Source organism: Amblyomma mixtum, chromosome 9, assembly GCF_055824585.1.
Source record: "Amblyomma mixtum isolate Tamu chromosome 9, ASM5582458v1, whole genome shotgun sequence".
Taxonomy (NCBI): Eukaryota; Metazoa; Arthropoda; class Arachnida; order Ixodida; family Ixodidae; genus Amblyomma; species Amblyomma mixtum.
The window spans coordinates 4910194-4933651 of NC_143020.1; the positions used below are offsets into that span (position 1 = coordinate 4910194).

A 23458-nucleotide genomic window follows, 5' to 3' on the forward strand; every position below is an offset into this window, starting at 1 on the left:
CGTTCATTGTCATTCCAGCTCTTGATGCATGTTAATTGAAGTGTTGTAGTGAATTAGAAGTACGTATCAAAGACAGTATTTTATGTTTTCTTTTGTGGCTCAAGTGACGCACTACGCGTCAAAGCCATCGGTCGGTTGAAGAAAACGAAACTGAAAAAAGCGTAGAGAAGAAATTCAATTATATAGTGCTTGTAGCTGAAGACCACGTGGTAAACTATGTATTTTAATGGCTAGTGCATTAAAAGAAGTGCATTATTTGAAAGAAGAAAATATGCAGTTAAAATTAGTGTCTATGGAGTGTTTCCAGATCTTTAATTCCGTCTTATCAGGGCTCGTCTTTAGACCTTTGGTAGCAAAAATGTCTTTTGGCATTCCACGCACAGTGGTAACTCCTATGGTATTGAAGCTGGTGCTGTAAGGAAACCCACAGAAAGAGGACGACACAGCAAACAAGAAAGTTGTTCTTTGTAGTCGTTCTTCTTTTGACAAAAAGCAGAGTTCGTTTTCGTTGCGTCGTCCTCTGCCTATTGTCTTCCTTATAGCGCTAACTTCAATTCAAGAGAATGAGTGACCAAATAGCTCTGCACCAAGATCTACTAACACTCCCATGACCGAGAGCAAAGGGATAGCTTCCGGTTGGTTGTGTTGGGCGTGCCCATCTACCAAATGGCTTAGCTCGCTACTTTTTTGAACAGAAAGTTGCCTATTCCTTGTGCTTACGTTGTGGTCGATGTATATCTGCTGACACCGCCTGAAATGAAGTCCGAACATGCTTCCTAGACACTCTTATGCCGTTACAATATATGCATATGGTTCCTTTTCTTGCAGCGTTTTGCATTACCGTTACTTCGCCTGATTTCCTTACTGTCAGTGTGTTAGGTCCATTTACGCATTTAATTTATGCAAAATCATGAAACTCTTCATTACTGCACAAGAAATATAGCAAATATTCACATTTAAGTTAGGGATCTTGCATTCCCTTTTCCATTGGCTATTATTAATGAACACAGAATGATGACCTACAATACTGACTATTTTAAATGCCGCTATGAAGTAATGTTTAAAAGCAATGTTTCAATGACTTTTTAGTCAGTGTGATAATAACTAGTCTCGTCTTCCGAATGTTTTATTTTCGGAACATTGACGTTACCCATATACACAACGCAAATGTACTCTCCAGTCTAACGAACTGCGCTTTTCTGCCAGAGCGACTGTTACGAGAACAAGACCATCGATATTTGCACCCCTTTCAACGTAAGTGATTGTTTTTTTATCGCTAGTTTTAACACGTTTTGGCCATAATTCATACCGCAAGATTTCGGAGTGAGCACGTAGGCTTTGAAACTGGGTTTAATTTTTGTCGCATACTGGTCATCTCATTTCAGGAGAAGGATGCAGAGAAATTTCGCGATCTGATAAGAGTGAGTTCTTTGAAAAAAAAAGAAGCCATTGAATTCTATATTCTGCTACCTAGTGCAACGAAAATTGCATCTTCGCACGCAGATAACGAAACTGGAACTTTATTCTCAGGCTGCGTACATTTATCATTCATTTCGAATGGGCACGAGCTGAGTAAACTGAAGATTTGTCCTCAATAATTCCTTTTTTTTTTTTTTTCTGTGCATTATCTCCGACACAGACGACAAGGTACAATCGCTGGCGTATCTGCTAAACGATACCGTGGCATCTAAGCTTCCAGAAGACCAGCGAGGCCATAGCTTCTGTACGTATATCGGGCAGGGATTTTTACGAAGGAGTCTTTATGTCTTGAGTGCAATTTATTTGGCGAAAAACTATGTTGAGAGGTTCATCTAAGGGCTATACCGACTGCCGGAGTTAAGTTTTTCTTACTCTCTGAAGTATTCTACGTGAGAGTTTAGCAATAACGTCATTTTATAGCAATGGACTGCCGCCCTTAGATAATTTCTTTATGCCTTCAATTTTCAATACAGAAAAGAACGCGAGGCTGCAAATTTCAGGCAACGGGCAAAAGAGGCATGTGGAACATCGACAATGTTTTAACCTGGGAGCTGTTCAAAGAACAAAATACTTGCTAAGCGCTCTGAATGCCGCCATACGAACAACTTGAGAATCACGCTACTACAACTGCTACCAGACAAAAAAAAAGGAGTGGAATTACGGCTACAGATGTTAGACAGTCAAAATAAAGCACATAAAAAAATAAAAACAGGAAAGTAAAAGATGTGTTGAAAAATGCGAAAAAAGGTGCTTCTCAACAGTTTGTCTTTTCCCCCGGATTGCGTTCTATATTCGCTGAAATAAATGAATTCAAAATGAAAAACATATATCTGGCTGCTTGAAAGAGTGGAAAAAAAATATTGGTGAAAGAAAGGCCAGAGAAGCACAGAGGCAAGGCCTTCACTTGCGCTAGCAGACCGCCGCCGCCCGGAAAGCAGGATTTGTTGCCGCTCAAGTCAGCTGATTCTCCCACAGCATTCCTGTAGTGGGAGGGATGGAGGAGATAGCGGATAAGTGAGCAGGCCCACACAGAAGGGTAAAGTATGGGAATGGTGTCTGCAGCGCGGAGACTGAGGGACGTCCGATAAATCCCGCAAATAATGGAGAAGTGTAGATGTTCAGTTGCTTTTCGAGGCTGAAGGAGGTTTGCCGGCCTATGTCGTGAAAGCAACAGATGAGGAGGCCGACAGCTCTGCCTAGCGAGGCTCATCTTGCAGACAGAAGAGGACACGGGAAGGAGTCTGCGGCTTGAAGCTACCTCCCTGACAGAATATGAAAACGTTAGTAAATTGTAAATTGTTTTTTTTGAGGAAAGGAAATGGCGCAGTATCTGTCTCACACATATCGGCGGACACCTGAACCGCGCCGTAAGAGAAGGGAGGAAGGTAGAAGTAAAAGAAGAAAGAGAGAAAGAGGTGCCGTAGTGGAGGTCTCCGGAATAATTTCGAGCACCTGGGGATCTTTAACGTGCACTAACATCGCACAGCGCGCGGACGGACGCCTCTTGCGTTTCGCCTCCATCGAAACGCGGCCGCCGCGGTCGGGTTCGAACCCGGGTACTACGGCTCGGTAGACGAGCGCCTTACCACTGAGCCACCGCGGCGGGTTGAAAACGTTAGTAGAGTCAGCTAAAATGATCCTGATGGCTTCACTCTATGCTAGGAGGGCCATGCAAATAAGAAAAACAAAATAAAAGTGTGCTTTCCGCGACGGCTTGAACAGTGGACATATGTGATCGGGAAGTATATAGCGGCAGGCCAACCGTTAGTCCACAAAGGTGTTGTTTTGATTGCAAAAAGATGGTCACATGAGTTTTGAGTAGTCGACCTACCGCATTGGTTTGTACATTTGTAATGGCGCCTATGTTTAGTTTCATTCTGCATTTACATCTGCGCGAGGTTGTGGACGCGAAGCCTCCTTCGCGTTGAGGCCAGTATATTTGCATAACGAGTCAGTTCTGTTCGGTTAAATGCAGTTCAGTGGCTTGCACACATTGGCCGTCGTCATTGTTTCAGCTTGGTCGATGGCTGCGACGTGTGTTGATACTATTATTAAAGCGATAGCTTCACTACGCCAGCCACTTCGACCCGTCGAGCGCGGTCGCACCTCGGCCGTATGCCCGTGGCTGCAGCTGTGCGCCGGAGACGCCGCAAGAACCATTGCCTAGCAACCGCCGCGGTGGACACCTGAACCGCACCGTACAGGAAGAGAGGAAGTGGGAGTGAAAGAAGAAAGACAAAGAGGGGCCGTAGGGCAAAAAATGAATCTGAGGAAAGGAAATCACGCATTAACTTTCTGGCATATCTCAATGGACACCCGTCATCATTTTGTAGAGGCAGGGAGGAAGTGGCAGCGGAAGAACAAACAAAAAGCGGGCCGTAATGAAGAAAATGGATTTTAGGAAATGAAATTGCGCAGCACCTGCGGTGGTGGTGGTGGTGGATATGTTTATTACCAATGATGTAAATCGTGGGAGCGAAGCCCCCTGCATGACACTTAGATGCCTCCTCAATGTGAGGAGGAGGCACCCTCACAGCGCGAAGGATAGCCCCTGGAGCGCAATCCTTCTGTGAGCTCTAGATGTCATCCGGCGCTGAGGCGCCACGAGCGTCGGTGACGGGAGCGGTCGCATGCCGCGTCGGCTCCGTGATAGATCGGAATCAATTGCGATACATCAAATTTTCCCCCTGTAAGCCTGGTACCATCGTCTCCAGGAACCTCAGCGGCACCCGTCTACACCACGTTTGTAAAGGTGGGGCCAATTTTTGACCACTTTTCGGGCATTTCAAGTTTTCGTCACGCCGCGGTGGTGCTAAGCCTAACGGCGCCGGGGCCTGCGATGGCCCCGGTCGGGGATCCCTCGGCTCCGGCGGCTCCAAATCAAGTCACCGGGTACGACCCGCAGTCCTTGCGGATCGTAACGATGGATACCAAGCAATCCCAGAGTACTACTCAAGGCGAGGATCCTCTACCAACCGAGGACGATTACCTTGAAGATATGGTTCGCGTCTGGCGCGGAAAGAAGAACGCGGCGGCGGCATCGAGGGACGCTGGTGCTGGTGCCACCCAGCAACAGGCGCCGGCTAGCTCTACGCATACGCAGGGCGGGAGTGCGCTGAACGCAGCCTCGAAGCGCTCCAAGCAACCCCGGTGGCGGCTGCAGTACACGCCGCGTATCGAAAAAGACGACATCGTCGTGGTGCTGAAACCGCGAAACACAGTCGACCTAAGAGCAACTTTTGGTCCTGGACAAGCCGGCGCTGCAATCCGCAGCATCCTCGGGGACGACGCAAATGCAGGACTTGCGGTGTGGCCTGTTTGGGACCAAAACGTGCTAGTATGGCGTTGAAATCAGTCGACGCCGCGGAGAAGCTACTCCGGGATATTGTGCTGCGGGTTGGGGAACGCGAGCTACCGTTCCGGGGACACCCCAAACTCTCCGGTGCGTTCTGTCGCGGAGTCGTGAGTGTTTCGCCTGACGAAACATCTGAAAGTGTTAAAAGAAAACTCTGTGCGGAACCAAATGTGGTGTCTGTGCGCAAGCTGGGGGAACCCCGGTTGCGGTGATCACCTTCGCGGGGACTAAGGTGCCACGGACGGTGTTGTACAGCTACGAACGGCTTCCTGTTCGCCTGTACAAGAAAACAGTGCCTGCATGCCACCGCTGTGGCACAGTGGGCCATCGGGCCGATGCGTGCCCGCGACCGCAGCCGGGGCGCTGCAAACGCTGCGGAGTCCAGGTTCCCGATGCCACTCCTGACGGCCCGGCAGAACATGACTGTGTTCCGAGCTGCCTCATCTGCAGAGGCGGCCACCCTACCGGAGCTCCTGGGTGTGCCGGGCGGTTCCGGAAAGCCATCAAACCCAGCTCCCCATCAGGATCCAAATCGAAGACAAAGACGGGGCCAAAGCAGGCTCCTCCGCCCAAGGCCAAGAAAGCGCCAGCTGATCAGGAAACCAAGGCCAAAGCCGGGCCATCGAAACCAGTCAAGTCCGCGACCCAGGCGGTGCTCCTGGACCTCAACGCCAGGGACTTCCCGCCCTTGGCACCCGTACAACCACAGGTGAGCAGTTGGAGTAGGGCAGTCTCCGGGCCCCCTACCCGTCCCTCCCCTACCCGTCCCTCCCCTACCGAAACCGCCCTACAGCAGCAGGCAGAGGAGCTCAGGCGCCAGAACCAAATTCTAGCGCGCAAAATTCAGGAATTAGAGGCCAAACAGGCCGGGTCATCCGAACCAATGCAAAAAGCTGAGCCAGACGACGAGGATGACGGATCATCCATAGCATCTTGCCTCACTAGCGTCTCGCGACAGAGCGGGGACACGGTAGTTGGATCTACTGGTCGCGTTGCCGGCCTAGAGGCACTGCAGCGCCAAACCGAGCAACTGGAGGAGCAAGTGGCGGCCCTCCCGAAACAAATCATGTCGGCAGTCCGCGAGTCCTTCCAGGACACGTTCAAGGCAGCTTTAACGCAAGCACTTCCCGACCTTATGGCCCAGGTCACTGACTCGGTCCTTAAAGCCGTGCAGCCCTGGGTCAGCGCCCAAATTAAGAACGCCACAAGCTGCGATTCCCCTCACCTTAAATGTAAGACAGCCTCCCGCCAGGCAGCGGAGGAACATGGTTCAGGCTCGGCAGCTGGTGGGAGGGTGCGGCCCCTCACTGGGGTTGCGCCGCCTCCCGGCCAGAGCTAATCCGATCGCCCTTAAATAAATACAACAAGATGGCTAGCAGATGTGATAGGAATGCTAAAAATTTTGAGAAATTCCAGATCATCCAATGGAACTGCAGGGGTTTCAGAGATTGGAAAAAGCGGTCACACCTCCAGCTTTACCTGCAGTCGCTAGGTGACATGCCAGCGCTCATTGCCCTGCAGGAGCCCGGCATAGACGCTAAATTATCAGGCTACAGCACCTTTCAGGGGGGCCCCTCTACGTGCATCCTGGTGAATAAGGCTTACACTGTGGTTCAGGTCGACTTAGACTTGAGTACCGAGCAAGAATATACAATGGTCCGAGTACTGCCTCTCAGACGCCGCGACCCGTCAATACATATCCTCAACATATACTGCCCTCCGCGTAAGCCACGCGTAACTTTCAATGAAATCTTCCTTCGCGCGATAAAATTGGCAGCCAAAGAGCCTCTAGTGATCGTTGGAGACTTCAATGCTCCCAGCCTTCATTGGGGCTACCACTTCGAACAGTCAAGAGGACGTAAGCTGGCGGAGCTCATCTCCACCCTCAGCCTCACGTTGCTCACGAACCCGGCGTATCCCACTCGAGTGGGGAATTCGGTAACCCGCGACACGTGTTCAGACCTTTCTCTCGTTAAAAATGCTAGAGAGGCTGCCTGGGAGAACTTGGGAGATTCTCTAGGCAGCGATCACCTCCTTCTTCGGATTACACTCGAGGCAAAGGCAGCGCGCAAAAAATAGGGTCAGGCCAAGCTGACCGATTGGCACAAATTCCGGAATCACACTATCCCTCCCGTACTATTTTCCGGCGGCTACGCGGAGTGGGCTAACCACATATACAGCATTCAGAAACGACACGTCACAACACTACACTCTAAGAACTGCTACTCCTCCATTAAGAGTAAAAGAGCCTCGCTACTCCTGCAGGTCTCAATCTACTCTCTCTACAAACGAGAAAGAGTGAAAGGTCCTGCTCACTCCTCTTGACAAAAGAGTAAAATGGCATTTCCACTCCTGCGTACTTCAAGGGAGTTCAGTGCTTGTTTTACTCCTCCGCCCTTACGGCCATACATTCGTAAGGGCGCGCTAGCTTCTCGGGGCCGGCCTGCCAGCCTGGAATTGCCGGCGTCAGAAAAATGCACTGGTATTGTTTGTTCACGACCAAAGCTCTGGGATAGAGTATCATTAGCCAATGTCGAGTTGTTGGTAGAAGCGATAACAGCCATACAAATTAACTCCCATAGCCGCTTTGCTGCTGCTCTGGAGTTCGCCTGGCCTCTGCTATAGCTCCGCTCCTGAAGGGGTCGCGGAAACCGAGCATATATTTATTTCCCTATGACGCAGGGTTCAGAGTAAAACGGTGCCGAGGGTAGCACCTAAGTGCTGGCCAGTTTCGAAGCGCATTCAGCTACAGCATCTATGTGAAATCGGCTAGGTTTAGCGACGACAAGGGCAGCCAGCGAGCAGCGCACAGTTCGTCGCCCGGCGCGACCGCGGGCGGCGTCGTTGCCGAAAGCTCGGCTCGCTCAATGATTCGCTCCGTAGCTTGCGAATCGCGCACGCAAGGCTGGAAAATCGAGCAGCGACTGGCCTGCGATTGAGCGAGCCTTTATGCCCACGTTTGCAGCACAGGTGAACAAATTTAGCACACATGTATGCATGGAATATCGGCTGCGTTGCGGCGATTCTTAAGCTCGTCCTCGACGCCATCATCACCGTTCGGGTCGACCCGAGCATATCTTTATTTCACTATAACATAGTTCACAATAAAACGTACTCACAATGCAAAGAGTAGCACCTCAGCGCTAGCCAGTTTCGAAGCGCTCTCAGCTCTGGCATCGAAGTGAAACCACCTAGGCTTAGCTACGAATACGGCAGCCAGGGAGCAGGCCGAAGCTCGTCGCGCGGCGCGCTCGCGAGCAGCGTCATTGCTGAAAGCTCGGCTCACTCACAGATTGGCTCAGAAACTTGCGAATTGTACTCGCAAGGCTGGTAAATCGAGCAGCTAGCGGCTGGCCTGCGACTGAGCGCACGTTCGCAGTACAGGTGAACAACAATTAGCGCACGAATGCTTGGGATACCGGCTGCGTTGCGGCCACGTTAAGGCGATTCTTAAGCTCGTCCTCGACGCCATCGTCACCGTACGTGACACACAGGATGAGAACTTAAATTCGAGTACGTGCTAAAGTAAGCTGCTCGTATTTCTCGGAACAATCTGAACTCGAAAAGACAGTTGCTTCTGTCGGCTTCCATGCATGTGGGCTCTTGCTAGTGAAAGTACACTCGAACAGGATGCGGCGAGTGCGGGCCGCTGTTGCATACAAGCTAAAGTGTGAAGCAAGTATCGTCGTAGTTCCGTAACGCAGTTGATATCACAGTAATCCGCTTGTACGGGTCACATTTAAGCTCTGTTTCATGTAGATCTCCGTCGAGCATGCCAGTGTCGCGTTGAGTAATGCATCGCAGCAGCTCTTTGTCATACCGCTCGCGTCGAACATATCCTTGATATGGACCAGTTTGCGATACGGTGCGTTTCTTTGCGTTTTTTGTCGCATTTAAGGGATTTTCGCTGCCGTCAATCGAAATTGCATTCCGTCAACAGCGTCGTCTGCGCCGTCGTCTGCTAGGACACCCGGGGATGGGATCACAGGATCGCAGCTTCTACAAACGACATGTCAGCAAAAGTATCTAAAAGCGCTTTGGTATTCGCATTTAATAAAGAAATAAAATGAAAAAATATAATTTGTTTTTGTTGCGAACACAATTCAAATATTAGTAATAAAAAAAGCGCATTTGTAGGTTTTTTCAACGAAGCAAAACTGCAGCCGTCGTCACGTTTTGTGTTATTTGGGTTTTCGTAGCATTGTTTGAGTGCTCGTGCGGTGGACGTGTATGAAGAACACAAGTGTGTTTTGGAAACCAACGACGAGAATTACGCCCTGTCAACACTGGTGATTTTGAACGGGTAAAGCCGTGAAGAAAGGTAGCGCTACGACTTCTTGTCATCTGGAGAGGCAACGAAGAAGAATGTGCGGTTTTGCTCGTTTTGCTAAGCCTTGATGAGCCGTCTGAACGGTGAGTCCCGTGTACGTTTCTTTACTTCTGATCTCTATTCGCACGCGTTATTAGTGTGCGCCTATATAGGGATGGCAGTGCAGGCAGTCTGCGTGCGGTTGCCTCAGCTATAATGCGTTAAGGCCGATTCACACGACGGTCCGTTGGCCCGCGGCCCGCGCACTACGTATTCAGGCGCGCTGTCGGCCGCGGCCACCAGTTATCACAACAGAGTTATGCGGTCGCTTGCTAGCGCTGCGAAAAACAACAGACAATGTTTACTACATTCCAATAGCATAGATTTGTGCTACGTAGGAGAGGATGATGAGCGTGCAGTGCCACGTTAGAGAGCGCTCTTGCTAGGCCAGCTGCGGACAGACAAGGGAACTGACAACGGTCGAGTTGCGTCGCGGCTGGTGACCGTCGGATTGATTTGTGCTACTTAGAAGATGACGATGAGCGGCAGTGCCGCGCGACAGAGCACTCGCGCTAGGCCAGCTGCCAACAGACAGTGCTCAGTGTGTGTACTCGTCGGATTAGTGCTTACGCCTTAATATTTGTCATACAATTTTTTCGGGGACAATGATCGCGTGTAAAAGGCTGGGGCATATCCCTTGCCTAGTCATTTGTAAATTTTTATCTGTGCTTCCCCATAGAACAGAATTTGACACAGTATTATGTCAGTTAGATCGTTCTTGCGTCTGCCCTGAGGTGTAGGTGTCGATGCTTCCTCGCCTTCAGATTTTGAGAACTGTTTGGGATGCAACTGCGCACTTATTTAGGATTTCAAGCTTTTTGCTATATCCCTCGTTTGTGCGGCCCGCTTTCAAGTCGTTCGCTATATCGGTGATGGTTTGTTATTGATTTTCACTTTCTCTTATTTATTCTTGGTTGACTGCCACCAGCTGCGCTGCCGGCGATTCTCCGCGCTCGGAACTATTCCCAGGCACGAGACCCTACCCACAGACCTCCCTGCACCACACTCACCAGTTTTCTTCGGTATTTTTTTCCCTTGCTCTTACTTGCATTGCCACTAGGCAGTTTTTATTTCTGTGCAGATTTGTTAAATGCAATACCAATTTTCGTTTCATGCTGTGATGTGAGATATCGTGCTTCTTGCTAATGAATGCATGCCTTTTCCATCCTCTCGTCATTTGTGCAAAGCAGACGGGTCTACTGGTCGCTACGTTCAATTTAAAAATACCTTCGGTGCTGCTCCAAAGCACCCTAGTAGTAATAATTAAATCCTGTGCATGCTATATTCGAATAGTTACGCTCTTTTCATCATGCATAAAAATAGTGGTATTCCAGCCTGCTCATCTTTCTATGCGGTTGTGACAGTCATGTAAATCTACTGAAAAAATGTATATCGGTGCATCACATACAATCTGTTCATTTCTTTTGTCATGGGCCATCTCATTGCTTTTTGTGTTCCTATGTGAATACCTTATTCTAATTTATGAAGCAGTAGACAATTTCTTCTCTTGTCATTCATGACATTGTTACGGCCACTGACAACAGTTGCTCTGACATATTTATTTGCAGTTGCCAGCTGCCAGTATCTACTGGGCCATTCGTGCTTCCAGCTTTTGGCTGTGCTATCTCTCCTCAGCTGTTTGTGGTAGGTATTGTTTTCCAGTGATGCATACCTTACCTGCCTATTTAGAAAAATTTCGTAGACATAGGCTCACAGCCGGGTTTAGAAATGCATGCAGAGCTCTACGTGCACTTAGCAGCAGTACCTCCCTGTATAATCACATGAATCTGATCCTGAATTACATGAATGTAATTGCATGATCTGTATGAAATAGTCGCTCATGAAGCTTTTGACTGCTGTTGTTAACATAAAGGCGTTTACACTGCTTCAGGTGCAGTGACTATTTCACACATGTTGCCTCTTATGCATATGTGCCCTCTGAAAGGGCGAACATATTCCTTCACACTTTAAAAAACATTGTGTTCTATCATGATGCTTTACCGGTATTTCTGGTGTATAGACCAAAATGTCACTCAGTATTGTAACATGAAGCGGGAACTCAGTTTTTCCAATGTTTTAGAGGTAACATGAAGCGGGAACTGAGTTTGTCCAATGTTTTAGGGGTCCTAAAACATTGGACCAACACAGTTCCCACTCGAGTTATTGATCACTTCGCTCTCGCCCTACCATAAGCTTGCCGTCCAGGTTGGACAAATTGGTAGAGCGACTGCTCCAGTGAAGTGGTGGTTCTGAGCTCGAACACCGGACCAGGACGAATCTTTCTTTAACTACGAAGTTTCTGTGAAAGCTGTATAGCTTTCCTTTGTAGCCATTTGGCTGTGCTCGAGTGGATGTCAATGAGTAATTACTCCTTATTACAGATCTTTTGTCAACGCCAAACTGATTCAGTAGCAACAAATAGTAGAAGGGTAAAAGCATGCTGCTCCCAAAAATTCGTTAAGCATGTTATAAAATGTATGCTGTATTGTTTTAACTGCTGCAAAGAAATAACGGTGATGTTAGATGCCCAGCCCCTATTAGGTAAACATAGCTCGCAATTAACACAGTGGATCGAAAAGAAATATGTACTTCAACCCTCACGACGACCCTCACCCCAGTAAAACAAAAAGTGCCAGTGTTGCCATACTTGAGAGCTTTCCTCTTTAAAAGTGCAGTAGACTGCTACTCAAAGTTGACAAAAAAATGCGTCTCGTTTTCTGCATGTGCATTTCACAGTGCTGGTGCCATTTTCACTGGCCATTGACATTCAGTCGCATGATGTGCACCCCGCTCCTCGAGTTGATTTTGTTTGTCTTGTGAACCTGCCGTCAAAATCAGTGCAGGATAATGCTTCCCCAGTTGATCTGCAGTTAACCTTGTCCTTTGCCAGCTGCTGTCACCCTTTCTCCACAGAGAAGGGCGGTGGGAGTCCAAGCCAGGTGGAGTTGAAATATTTGACTAGTAGTGGACAGGGATCCTGCGGTTTGTTGAGGACACAGGCAAATTGGAGACTTATGGAAGAATTTTTTTACCAGCCAAAAAAGACGCATACACAAGAGAGAACCGCACAGGACAAGGGCTGGTAAAAGCCGTAGTCCTCTGTGGTTCTCTCTCTCTTGTGTATGCGTGTTCCTTGGCGGGTAAAAAAATTCCTCCGTAAGTCTCCAATTTGCCGGCTTCCTCCACAGATTAGAGGATCCCTGTCTGTTACTAGTCAAATTTCACTACTCCACCTAGATTGGACTCCCACTGCCCTTCTCAAACTTTTGAAATCCTGTTGCCCTAGCAGATCATCAGCTGTCGGTTGTGTTACTTTCGCTTCAGTGAAATTTGACATGTAGCGGACAGGGATCCTAGGATTTGTGGAGTACACAGGCAAACTGGAGACTTATAGAAGAATTTTTTTACCAGCCAAGGAAGACGCATACACAAGATTCGTTGTCTGTGTTTCACTACTGAAAGTTCTAAATGCGTGCAAAAGTGTATCGTGCATTCGCACGTATTTTGAAAACTAAATTTTTGCAGCGTTAGGTTTTCGGAATTGGAGCTGTAGCATTGCCGCCACAGAATCCCGCTCGTGAACAAAGCGCACACTTATTTGCTAGGTATATATTCGGTATACCGCAACCAGTACACGTCACTGTTTGGAAGGTTCTGTCGCGAAATTTCTGATTGTGCAAGGTAGCTTTTCTTTTAAATTCAAGCGCTCTCTATTTGCTTTTTCCTGTGCATATTCATCGGTCGTTTCAATTCGGAAGCGTTGGTGCTGCAAGACGTGCATACGGAAGCTACGTTTGTGCACAAAGCTCCTGAATTTTTGAAAGCGCAGCTCTGACAGTTCTCGTTGTCATAAATAAGTACAAAGCAGCCTAATCTTTTTGGACACACCATTTCATGCTCTTAGCTGTTTCTGAGAAACAGGCTGCCTTTTTTTCTGTTTTTGGTGTGAAACATTCCTAACAACTTCTTTCTTTCTCCATGCACAGATAGCCTATGCATACACGGGCAGCTTGATTGCAATATTTAGGGCAATATTTATAACAGGTGCAGTGAGCCTTGGTGCATGTGGACAGAAATTAAGCTAGGGTGGGGTGGGGTATTTTCGCACAGGGTAATGTTATGCGGAGGGTCTGGCGTATTGAAACCGAGTCTTTCTGAGCTCTTATTAGACGTCCCAGCACCAGGACAGTAGTTGAGGCTTTTCTTCTTTGTTGACCAGTCAATGGTTTCCATCACATAAAATAGCCTTAATTCTAGCTATCCCGTGGCCGTCTAACAGAATGATGCAGATATACTGAAGTGATCAGTGTTGCATAAAAGTAGTGAGAACATTGCAAATGCAAGACAACTTCATTGGTTTGCAGAGCACTAACGTGGCAGTCATAGAGAATTACACATTACATTTGCAAATCTAAATTGTGCATAATAGTATGGACTGGCACGTAATGTGCGAAGTAATCACAGTTATCTCGTTCATGCCAAATGCTAGTGTCAAACATTGTCAGTATTGCATATTTATAAAGAGCAGACATGCTGTGCCTAACTTGTCGTTGGATAGATTTTATTACTATGAAAGCAAAAAGTTTACACATGGCTGTCGTGTTCTTGCGTGGGAAGTAGTATTATCTTAAATGAGTATAAACACCAAATTTTTGGTTATGTGTGTTCTTTGTAGCGACGTGCTGGGCATTCGTATACATAGAATTGTTGAATAGTATTCGTCTCCAATCGCTAAATAATTACAACCAGATTTCTTTTCTTCCCTGTTTCAATAGCATAGCAATTGCTATGACATCAATGTTCAGTATAGGTTATGGAAGGCACAAAAAAGCTACGATATTGCTACTTCATCATTTTAATTAGTTACAATGCTAAAGCCAGCCTGTCTTAAGAGTCGGAATCACAATGAATGACGAAGCCGCAATTATATTGCAGTTTTCCTCATGCCTCCCCTGGCTTATACTGACCTTTGATGCCATTGCCATTGCTCAGTTTTTAAAAGTGAAGCAGGAGAGGGAAGATATTTAATTACAAATTATTTAGCAGTCATAGGCGAATACTGTGTGGTTATCCGTGCATAGTAATGCCTTATGCATCATTAAAAAAAAAATGTGCAACTGAAATTTGCTCGGCTGCTGACCCAAAAGACGCGGGTTCGATCCCGGCCGCGGCAGCTGGAATTTCTTTGCAGGAGAAATTCTAGAGGCCCGTGTACTGTGCGATGTCAGTGCACGTTAAAGAACCCCAGGTGGTCGAAATTTCCGGAGCCCTTCACTAAGGCGTCTCTCATAGCCTGGGTCGCTTTGGGACGTTAAACCCCATAAACCAACCCAAACCAAATTGAAATTTGTTGTCTGCCTCTTTGAGATCGTCAGACAGCATCGTCAAAGATATCTTTGACGATGCTGTTGCTGATGTTCTTAACATTTTTAGAGACAGTTCTCAAGGCCTTACCTTTACTTGGGAACTGCCTCAAGAGGGTAAAATCCAGTTCCTGGACATTGTTTGATTTTTCTAAAAAAGACCATGTGTGTTGGGTGTACAACCCCCGTTCTAAGAAAAGCCTCATGCCGTTCAGCAGTGCCCACTCCAAACTGGTCAAACGCAGCATTGCCATCACGTGCCTACACGCAGCTCTCTCGAAATCCTGCGATCATTGTGTGCAGGCCGGCTTTGACAAGCAGCTAGTGAGACTGGGTAGCGCTGGCTACCCGTGTATGATGATAACAGCGATATGTGAATCTCTGCTACAAAGAATCAAGGTCACTTCTAGCGGTGATACGCAAAGCAAGCAGGAAGACAAGAGGCCTGTGGTGGTAATTCCGTACATGCATAAGATAGCGCACAATATCAAGAAGGTAGGGGGTCGATATGGTGTAAATGTGTTGTTTTCAGCACCATGCAAACTTGCAAAAATTTGCTCCATGATGAACAGACGACCCCGAAGATGCGCTATCAAACATCAGATACGGTTCACTGAATGCAAGTCCGAAGTCATGTATCGCATACCGCTCAGCTGTGGATCCGCCTACATTGGCCAGACTGGCCGGTGTTTCAATGAGAGAGCTAGCGAGCACAGAAGAACAATTAAAAACAATGACAGGGGCAACCTGCCGGATCACTGTAGGGAGTGCAGAGATTGCGGACCGATGCTGGAACAAGCAACGTTTATCGGCAGAGGCAAGGAGCGATTTGAAAGAGAGATTATAGAAGCATACCATATTCAGAAAGCTGGGTCCACGTGCATTAGCACTTCATCGATTAAACTATGCCGCCAGGAGCTGGGTTTCTTAGACGGGCACGTGTAGTTCTAGATTCTGTTTTTTGTTCTTGTGGCTTTTTCTTTTCTGCCGATGGTGTTTCAAAATGTGAAATCAAACCATGAATATGTGTTTTTTCTGCTTCCGGTTCGTGTTTGATATGTCTTGCCTTATAAAAGAGGGTGTTTCCGAAATAAATTCAGTTGGTAGTAGGCGCTCTTTGTGTCATCCCCTTTTTTCCTGTGTGTGTGTCTTTTGCGCCATTCTGAACTTCAATCATGAACCAACTAGCCCCAAAGCAAGTTCGTCTCTCATAGCCTGGGTCGCTTTGGGACGTTAAACCCCATAAACCAACCCAAACCAAACTGAAATTTGTTGTCTGCCTCTTTGAGATGAAAAATTTTGAATTTTTCCTTCACTATTTTAGAGCATGAAATTCAGTTAATGCTATCTGAGAAACGGGAATTGCAACAGCCATTTCTCTTCAGCAAGAAAACTGTCATTGGTTTAGGTGTTTTCCCGATTCAAGGTTACCTTATATTTTAAACTGCACAATGTATTATGTGACAAGAAACCGTCAAGCACAATAGGTGTAGTTTTAGAAATGACTGGAAGTGATAAGGGAATACATTTACTTAGAGCAGGCAGTGACCGCTGATCCGGATCATGAAGGGTAATAACTAGAGGAATATGAATGGGGTGGAGTGCATATGGCAGGTTCTCTCAGATCATGAATGGCAGTTTTTCAATACCCCTCAAGTGAAAAGTATACAACAGCTGTATCCTACCGGTATTCACCTATGGGGCAGAAACGTGGAGGCTAACGAAGAGGGTTCAGCTTAAGTTAAGGACAACGCAATGAGTTATGGAAATAAAAATGATAGGCGTAACGTTAAGAGATCGGAAGCGGGCGGAGTGGGTGAGGGAACAAACGCGGGTTGAAGACATCCTAGTCGAAATCAGGAGAAAAAAGGGTGCTTGGGTAGGGCATGTAAGACGAAGGCAAGATAATCGCTGGTCCTTAAGTGTAACGGAGTGGATTCCAAGAGAAGGCAAGCGTAGCAGGAAGCAGCAAAAAGTTCCATGGGTGGAGGTTTGCAGGAACATGGTGGACATAGCTGGCGAAGGACAGGGTTAATTGGAGAACATGGGAGAGGCCTTTGCCTTGCAGTGGGCGTAGTCAGGCTGATCATGATACTTGCAGAAGAGCTTGCTCATGTTAAAATTTTCATTTGGTAAATATGTGCTTGGTTTACATGCACACAGCTTTTGAAAGGACTAGGATAGTGATAATTGTATTGGGCTTAATAAAATTGTAGCTCTGAATGAAGGTTTGCAATGAAAGGTGTCTGCACTTGGTCACAATATAGGTACACACTAGTGGCGACATGACACACACGATCAGTACATTCTAGTTGTGTTCTTTCTTTTTTTCCATGGGGTTATATGCAGGATAGTATGAAAAGGGCATTGGAATTGACTCTTACTTGCATTATTTTCATTCATGTTTGCAGGCACCCGGAGAAATGCACGCATAGCCAAAGCTCCTTCACTCAGCCGAGCAAGCTACGGCATCATCCAGCATCTTAGTTTCTTTTGAGCGCTTACAGCTCACTGCGGTGGATTTGGTAGATGGGTTTACTTTGCTTTTGGCAGTGTTCTTGGCATTTAATGTCAAGTACACCCCAAAAACAAAGCGGGTTTGTCTGCTGCTTGAGACACTAATGGGGCTTGATCCTAGCGAGCGCCTCCCGAGCGTGTTTTGGGCAGCCACAGCAATCACAGCAATGACTTGAGAAATAAAAGTTATCAGTGTTGTACATTGATCATAAGACACAACTCAAGGCCGTCCAGCAGGTCTCGGCAGCTCTCGAGAGGCAGCGACCGAGCGAAACCGAGGAGAGGGGGGCGGCACCCCCAGGAAGGGGGCGGCGGCCCTCTCGAACCCGCGGAAGTAGCGAGGGACGTACCAAGACCTCAAGGAGCACAACGCACGAGATTGACGTAGTGGCCGCGTCGCGGTAAAAGCTTGTCCTCCCTGCTTGGAGGGAGCCTAACCGACTCTGCAGGCTTTCTAAATAAAAGTTGTTCTCTCTCTCTCTCTCTGTTGTACATTTGTGTCATTATTTCTTGAACCATTGTTATTCCCAACGCAGACAGAGCACCATACTAATGTGAAAACTGTAGTGTAGCCATAAAGTAGTTGTATGAGCAAAAATTATTCTACTCAAAGATTATAATCCCTTTTGCTCATTACTCTTTTGTAGATGTAGCGCAGGTGGATCCTGCAAAACATGACCAACTTGCTCTGAAGAATATGTGAAATAAGAAAATTAGTAGGATACATTGAAAACACATGAAACTCCTTTTGAAGGAGTAAAATAAGATCTGGGCTGATACTCCCTGAAGGAGTATAGTCACTCTAACAAACGGAGTCCTGGAACTCTACCTGAAAGAGTAGTAGGATGCTGTTTCAATGTGGTAGCTTTACTCCCTCGGAGGAGTGCCTGTACTCTATTGCAGGAGTAGTACAGTACTCCTTGAGTAGGTGTTGGATCACTCTTTGTCCAGAGGGAGTAATTTTATTCTGAAAAAAGGAGTGGAATATGGGACAAGCGAATACTCCTTCAAAGTGTGTTCTGGGCACTCCTCTGCACTCCTTTAGTTCTAAGAGTGTACAAACCACCGAAGAGATCCCCGCAGTGGACACCCACCTCCTGCATTTGTGGGAGGCGCGCCGGAGCTTAACTAAACGGTGGAAAAAGCAGAAAACTAATCGCAAATTACGCGACCGCATAGCCAAACTCACAGAGCAGGCTGCAGCGTATGCTGCCGAGCTCTCAGATTCAAATTGAATAGCACGCTGCGACGCCGCAGCTCATCAGATGAGCTCGAAGGGGACGTGGCGTCTCTTTCGCAGTCTAATCGACCCCTCCCAAACGAGAGGGGAGACGAAAAAGCAGCTCCGGCGGGCTCTGCAAGGGTTCCAAGGTACGACGGCGCAACTTGCGGACACTCTGTGCGACAGATATCTCTGTCGTATGGAGGACCCGCCTGGGCCAGAGTACATGTACTCTGGCAGGCCTAAGGAAACACTCAATGCCCCTTTTGAGTTGCACGACCTTAAGGCGGCCTTAGCAAAAATGCGCCGGGGTACGGCTCCGGGACGGGACCACATAACAGTGAACCTGTTGGCGAACCTACCGGACTCAGCCTACCTTCATTTATTAGAATAAATCAACCAGATCTGGGACGGGCGTCCACTCCCTCCCGAGTGGAAAACGTCACTTGTGACGTTTATCCCTAAAACAGGTAAGGCCGTGAATACGGACAACCTGAGGCCCATATCACTGATCTCATGTGCGGGCAAGCTTATGGAGACGATGGTACGGGATCGCCTCTCTCCATACCTGGAGAGTAAGGGCTTCTTTGCAGTCACCATGTTCGGGTTTCGCCCTCACATGTCTGCACAGGATGTCCTTCTCCAGCTGCACAGGGATGTAATACGACCCACAACTATGCAACACAATGACAAAGCCATCCTCGCCCTTGATTTAAAAGGGGGTTTCGACAATGTGAAACACGGAAGCATCCTGGCCAACTTGAGTTCTACCGATTGTGGGGCTAGGACCTACGCGTATGTAAGAGATTTCTTGTCTAATCGCCAGGCCTTTCTTCGGATTGAGGGCGAGGAATACGGCCCTTACATGATGGGAACACGGGGTACCCCTCAGGGAGCAGTGTTATCACCGCTCCTGTTCAACATTGCTATGATGCGCCTCCCAAGCCAATTGGCCCGGGTGGAAGGCATTCAACACGCGTTATATGCAGATGATATTACAATTTGGACCACTCAGGGGAGCCTTGGGGACATGGAGGACCGCCTTCAGCAGGCTCCTTCCATAGTCGATGCGTATGCTAATGACTGTGGGCTCCAATGTGTTCCAGCGAAATGAGAGCTTCTGCATGTCAGAGCGAACCCAAAGGATAGGACAGCAATACACATCTCTCTGTCAGGAGGTCCTATTAGAGAGGTGGAGGAGCTCCGTATTCTGGGCCTTTTCATTCACCAGAGACTCAGACTGGACTCCACTATTGCGAAATTCAAGAGAGTAGGCGAACAGGTAGGGCGCATGATCCGCCGCGTTTCTAACAAGCGGGGTGGTCTGCGGGGAAGGGACGCACTTCGGCTCGTCTATGCCTTCGTGACTAGCCGGATCCTCTACGCCGTCCATATCTCCGCACTACTAAGCAAGACGAGGCGCGAATAGACGCCATCATCCGCAAGGCAACTAAGCGAGCCCTGGATCTCCTGGTGGCTACCTCTAATGCCAAACTCAAGGCATTGGGGGTGCTAAACTCCTACCAGGAGCTGCGGGAGGCCCACCTCGTGAACCAATACACGCGGCACACGCAGACGGCTCCTGGGCGCCGCCTGTTAAACCGCTTACACATTCAACACGACTGCACTCCATAGGAGGCGGAGCGTATCCCAGTACTATGGCGCCATACGAGGGGGTACCCAAAAGAAACCGGACTAAATTTTTTGGCCGGCAAAGCTTCTATGGTACCGCGTTTTGCCACTAGGGGCGCATAGAACGAACATTCCAGAGTCGGTAAGCCGAGTGCCGTCGTTGAAGGAGGTCAGACTAGTTTATGCAGAGTTTTAGGGTGACGACTGTTTTGTGTGAATGTCGTTTTTGCAATGGCTGATTTTCGTGAACAGCGCGCGCCGGTGAAATTCTGATTTCTGCTCGGAAAAAGTTGAATGGAAACTCTTGAAATATTAAGAAAGACGTACAAGGACGATGCTATGGGGACAACTGAAGTGTTCCTGAATCGAATCCTGAATCAAAGCAACAATCATGCCAATGGAAGACTTCAAATTCACCTCGCCTCAAGAAAGCTCGTCAGGTGAAACCAAACCTCAAATCAATGCTGATTTGTTTTTTCGACGTGAGAGGAGTCGTCCATTGTGAATTTGTTCCGCAGGGTCAGACAGTTAGCCAGGCTTTCTACTTGGATGTTTTGAAAAGATTGGGCAAGAGTGCGCAGTGGAAGTGGCCAGATTTGTGTCGGTCGGGTGACTGGTTTTTCCATCATGGCAATGCCCCTGCTCGCACAGCTATGTCTCTACAAGAATTTTGACCAAAACTGGCATGACCCCTATTCCTCAACCCTCATACTCTCTTGACCTTGCCCCGTGCTACTTTCTTTGTTTCCTAGAATGAAAATATAGGTGAATGGAAAGCGTTTCGCTGATGTTGCTGAGGTGAAGAAAAAAACGACGGAGGCACTGTCAAGCATCACAAAAGATGAATTTAAACAATGTTTTGAAAAATGGAATGAAAGATTCGACAAGCGTATCATTGCAAGTGGGGCATACTTTGAAGGAGACTGAAGGTGTGTGCTTAAAATGTGAACAAATAAGTTCAAACAAAAATAAGTCCGGTTTCTTTTGGGTACCCCCTCGTATGCTCTGGGTCTCCCCGCTCCCCCGTAACATGGACACCGACATGCATGAAAACAGACGACAAGCGCGGGCTCGGGCTCTTGAGAGACAACACGGCTCCCGACCCGGTGTATACTATGTAGACGTGGCAGGGCCATCGCCCACGGGATTTTACTCGGCCGCTGTCGTTCGCCAGGAAATGGACGTTGATGGACTCTCCTTTCGAGCCCCGAATTCAATGCGGGCCGAGGAAGTAGCGATAGCGCTTGCTGCCGCCCACGCCAATTCGAAAATAATCATCACGGACTCCCGAAAAGCATGTGAACATTACTTGGCAGGGGAGATCTCCCCCTTAGCTGCTTGTATTCTACGACGGACTGCCACTGATCCAACACCCAAACGAATCATTTGGGCTCCTGGCCACCAGGGCTTACGAGGTAATGAGGCCGCTGACGCGGCTGCCCGAGCGCTTACTCACCGGGCTCCTCATCCCAGCTCTTCTGGCTCGGAGACTAACCAGCCGCTGCTGCGATTAAGGGAAATATTAACACATTATAGTGACAACCACCGCCTTTTCCCGGCCCCGGCAAAAGGGCTGAGTAAGAAGGAGGAGCGAACTTTAAGGCGCCTGCAGACAGGTACTCTACTCTGTCCTGCAATAATAAAACATTACGATCCTAACACGGATGGGCGATGCCCACACTGTGGGGAGGCCTGTGATATCTTCCACATGATGTGGGCATGTACTCAAAATCCCCACCTTCCCCCTTCCCCTACCCCTTCCAGAGAGGCATGGGAGACTGCCCTCCTCAACTGCTCCTCGCTTGAGTCCCAAAGGGCTCTGGTGAAACGGGCGAGAGACGGGGCCTCGTCATGCGGTGTCCCGGACTAGGGACGCCGACCATGTAGCGGGGCCACTCTGTGGCTCCCAAACTCTTTTTCACAAAATAAAAGTTTTCACCACCATCCGGCGCTGGTCTTCAGCGGACGAGCTGGTCAGAACAGACTCCCAGTAAGACTCCGCCGCGTTTGGTGATGGGGGATGAGGGAATGTGGGGCATATAGGAGGGTGTATAAGAAGTATCCTGGTTTGCCGCAAAGTTTGCATGATGACGGGAATTGGTCTGGGTATTGTGCATGCAGCAGAATTGGGCATGGAGCAGTCCGGGTTTGTAGTTGTCGCCAATGTGCAGCCTGCGCTATGGTGAGGGATGGAGATGGGGGTGCGTATTCCCTTCGTTTGTCTAGGTAGTACGAGAGAATATCACGGAAGGAGAGCAGGCGCTCCGAGGCTCGTAGAGGGGGCTCGACTCCTGCCCAGAATGTGAGATCTCGGGCTAGGGAATAAGCCTCCTAGTTGCCAGGGAGGTCAGCATGTGCTGGCGTTCAGATGAGGGTTATGAGGCGCCGGGGCTGCCAGAAACGTAGTAAACGAGCAGCGGTGCTGGATATGTAGCTCTTGGCATAATTTAAAATGGCAGATTTGGAATCGGAGATAGTTTTTATGGCAGATGTAGAAATGAGAGCTAGTGCGACGGCTGCCCCTTCTGCCTCCGTGGTCGAATTGGTAATGATTGAGCTGGAAGTTATAAGCTTTGCATTATTTCAGCTACCACCAGGGCCATACGGGAGCCTGTCGTATATTCCGCTGCGTCCACATAGACCACCTCATGGTCCTCGCTATACTGTTTGTGGAGGGACCGAGCCCTTGCTGCTCGGCGTTCTGTCTCGCTCAGGGTGCATGTTCTTGGGGATGGGGGTTACGTTGGGGTTAGAGCGGAAGGTAGCAGAAATGGGGACCCCTCGGTAGCTCTGTAATTGGGGTCAGGCTCAACTGGGACAATAAAGTACGGCCAGCCGCTGAGTTGGATAGACGGGATATTTGTGCCTTAAAGGCAGCTTCCTTGAGCTCCTAAAAGGTGTTGTGCACACCGAATTTGAGGAGTCGGTCGTTGGATGTGCTGGGGCGAAGACGGAGAGCCGTTCTCGTGCAACTACGTAGGAGCGCATTAACCCGGTCTCTCTCCTTCTGTTTGAGGGGTAAGTATGGAAGGGCATATGTTGTGCGGCTTATGATGTAAGCCTGGGTGAGGCGAGTCGTGTTCCGCTCGCGTAGGCCAGCCCAGCGGTTCGGTATGCGGCGAATCAGTCGAGTGGTGTGTTCAGCGCGTGTTTGAAGTGTCTTTATGACTTCTCCGTGCGCACCGTGGGAGTGGAGAACCAGTCCTAGCACGCGGATTTTGTGTACTAGCGGGATGGGATGGGTATCTAGGGCGAGGGAGATGGGTGCATTGACTGACTCGTGTTGCTTGGGCCGGAAGAGAAAGAGCACCGATTTTGAAGGGGAGCAGGTCAGGCCACGCTCCGTACATATGCGTCGATGGTGGTTAGTTCCAATTGTACGCATTCTTCTATTTGGGCATCACTACCATGGTTTGCCCAGACGGTGATGTTGTCGGCGTAGAGGCTGAAATGGATGTCGGGAATTTGAGCTTCCTATTGAGGTACACACTAAGCTAACCTAGAAAACCTTACGAACCTTG

The 23458-nt window shown here is 48.4% G+C and overlaps 1 long non-coding RNA gene across 1 annotated transcript; it reads left to right on the forward strand.

Annotated features, from left to right (window-relative positions):
- Nucleotides 1–8342: 8342 nt before the first annotated feature.
- Nucleotides 8343–17285, forward strand: LOC149328136 (uncharacterized). Its single transcript, XR_016285467.1, has 2 exons — nucleotides 8343–10847; nucleotides 16978–17285. It is a non-coding gene; the product is annotated as an uncharacterized LOC149328136 (long non-coding RNA).
- Nucleotides 17286–23458: the final 6173 nt, after the last annotated feature.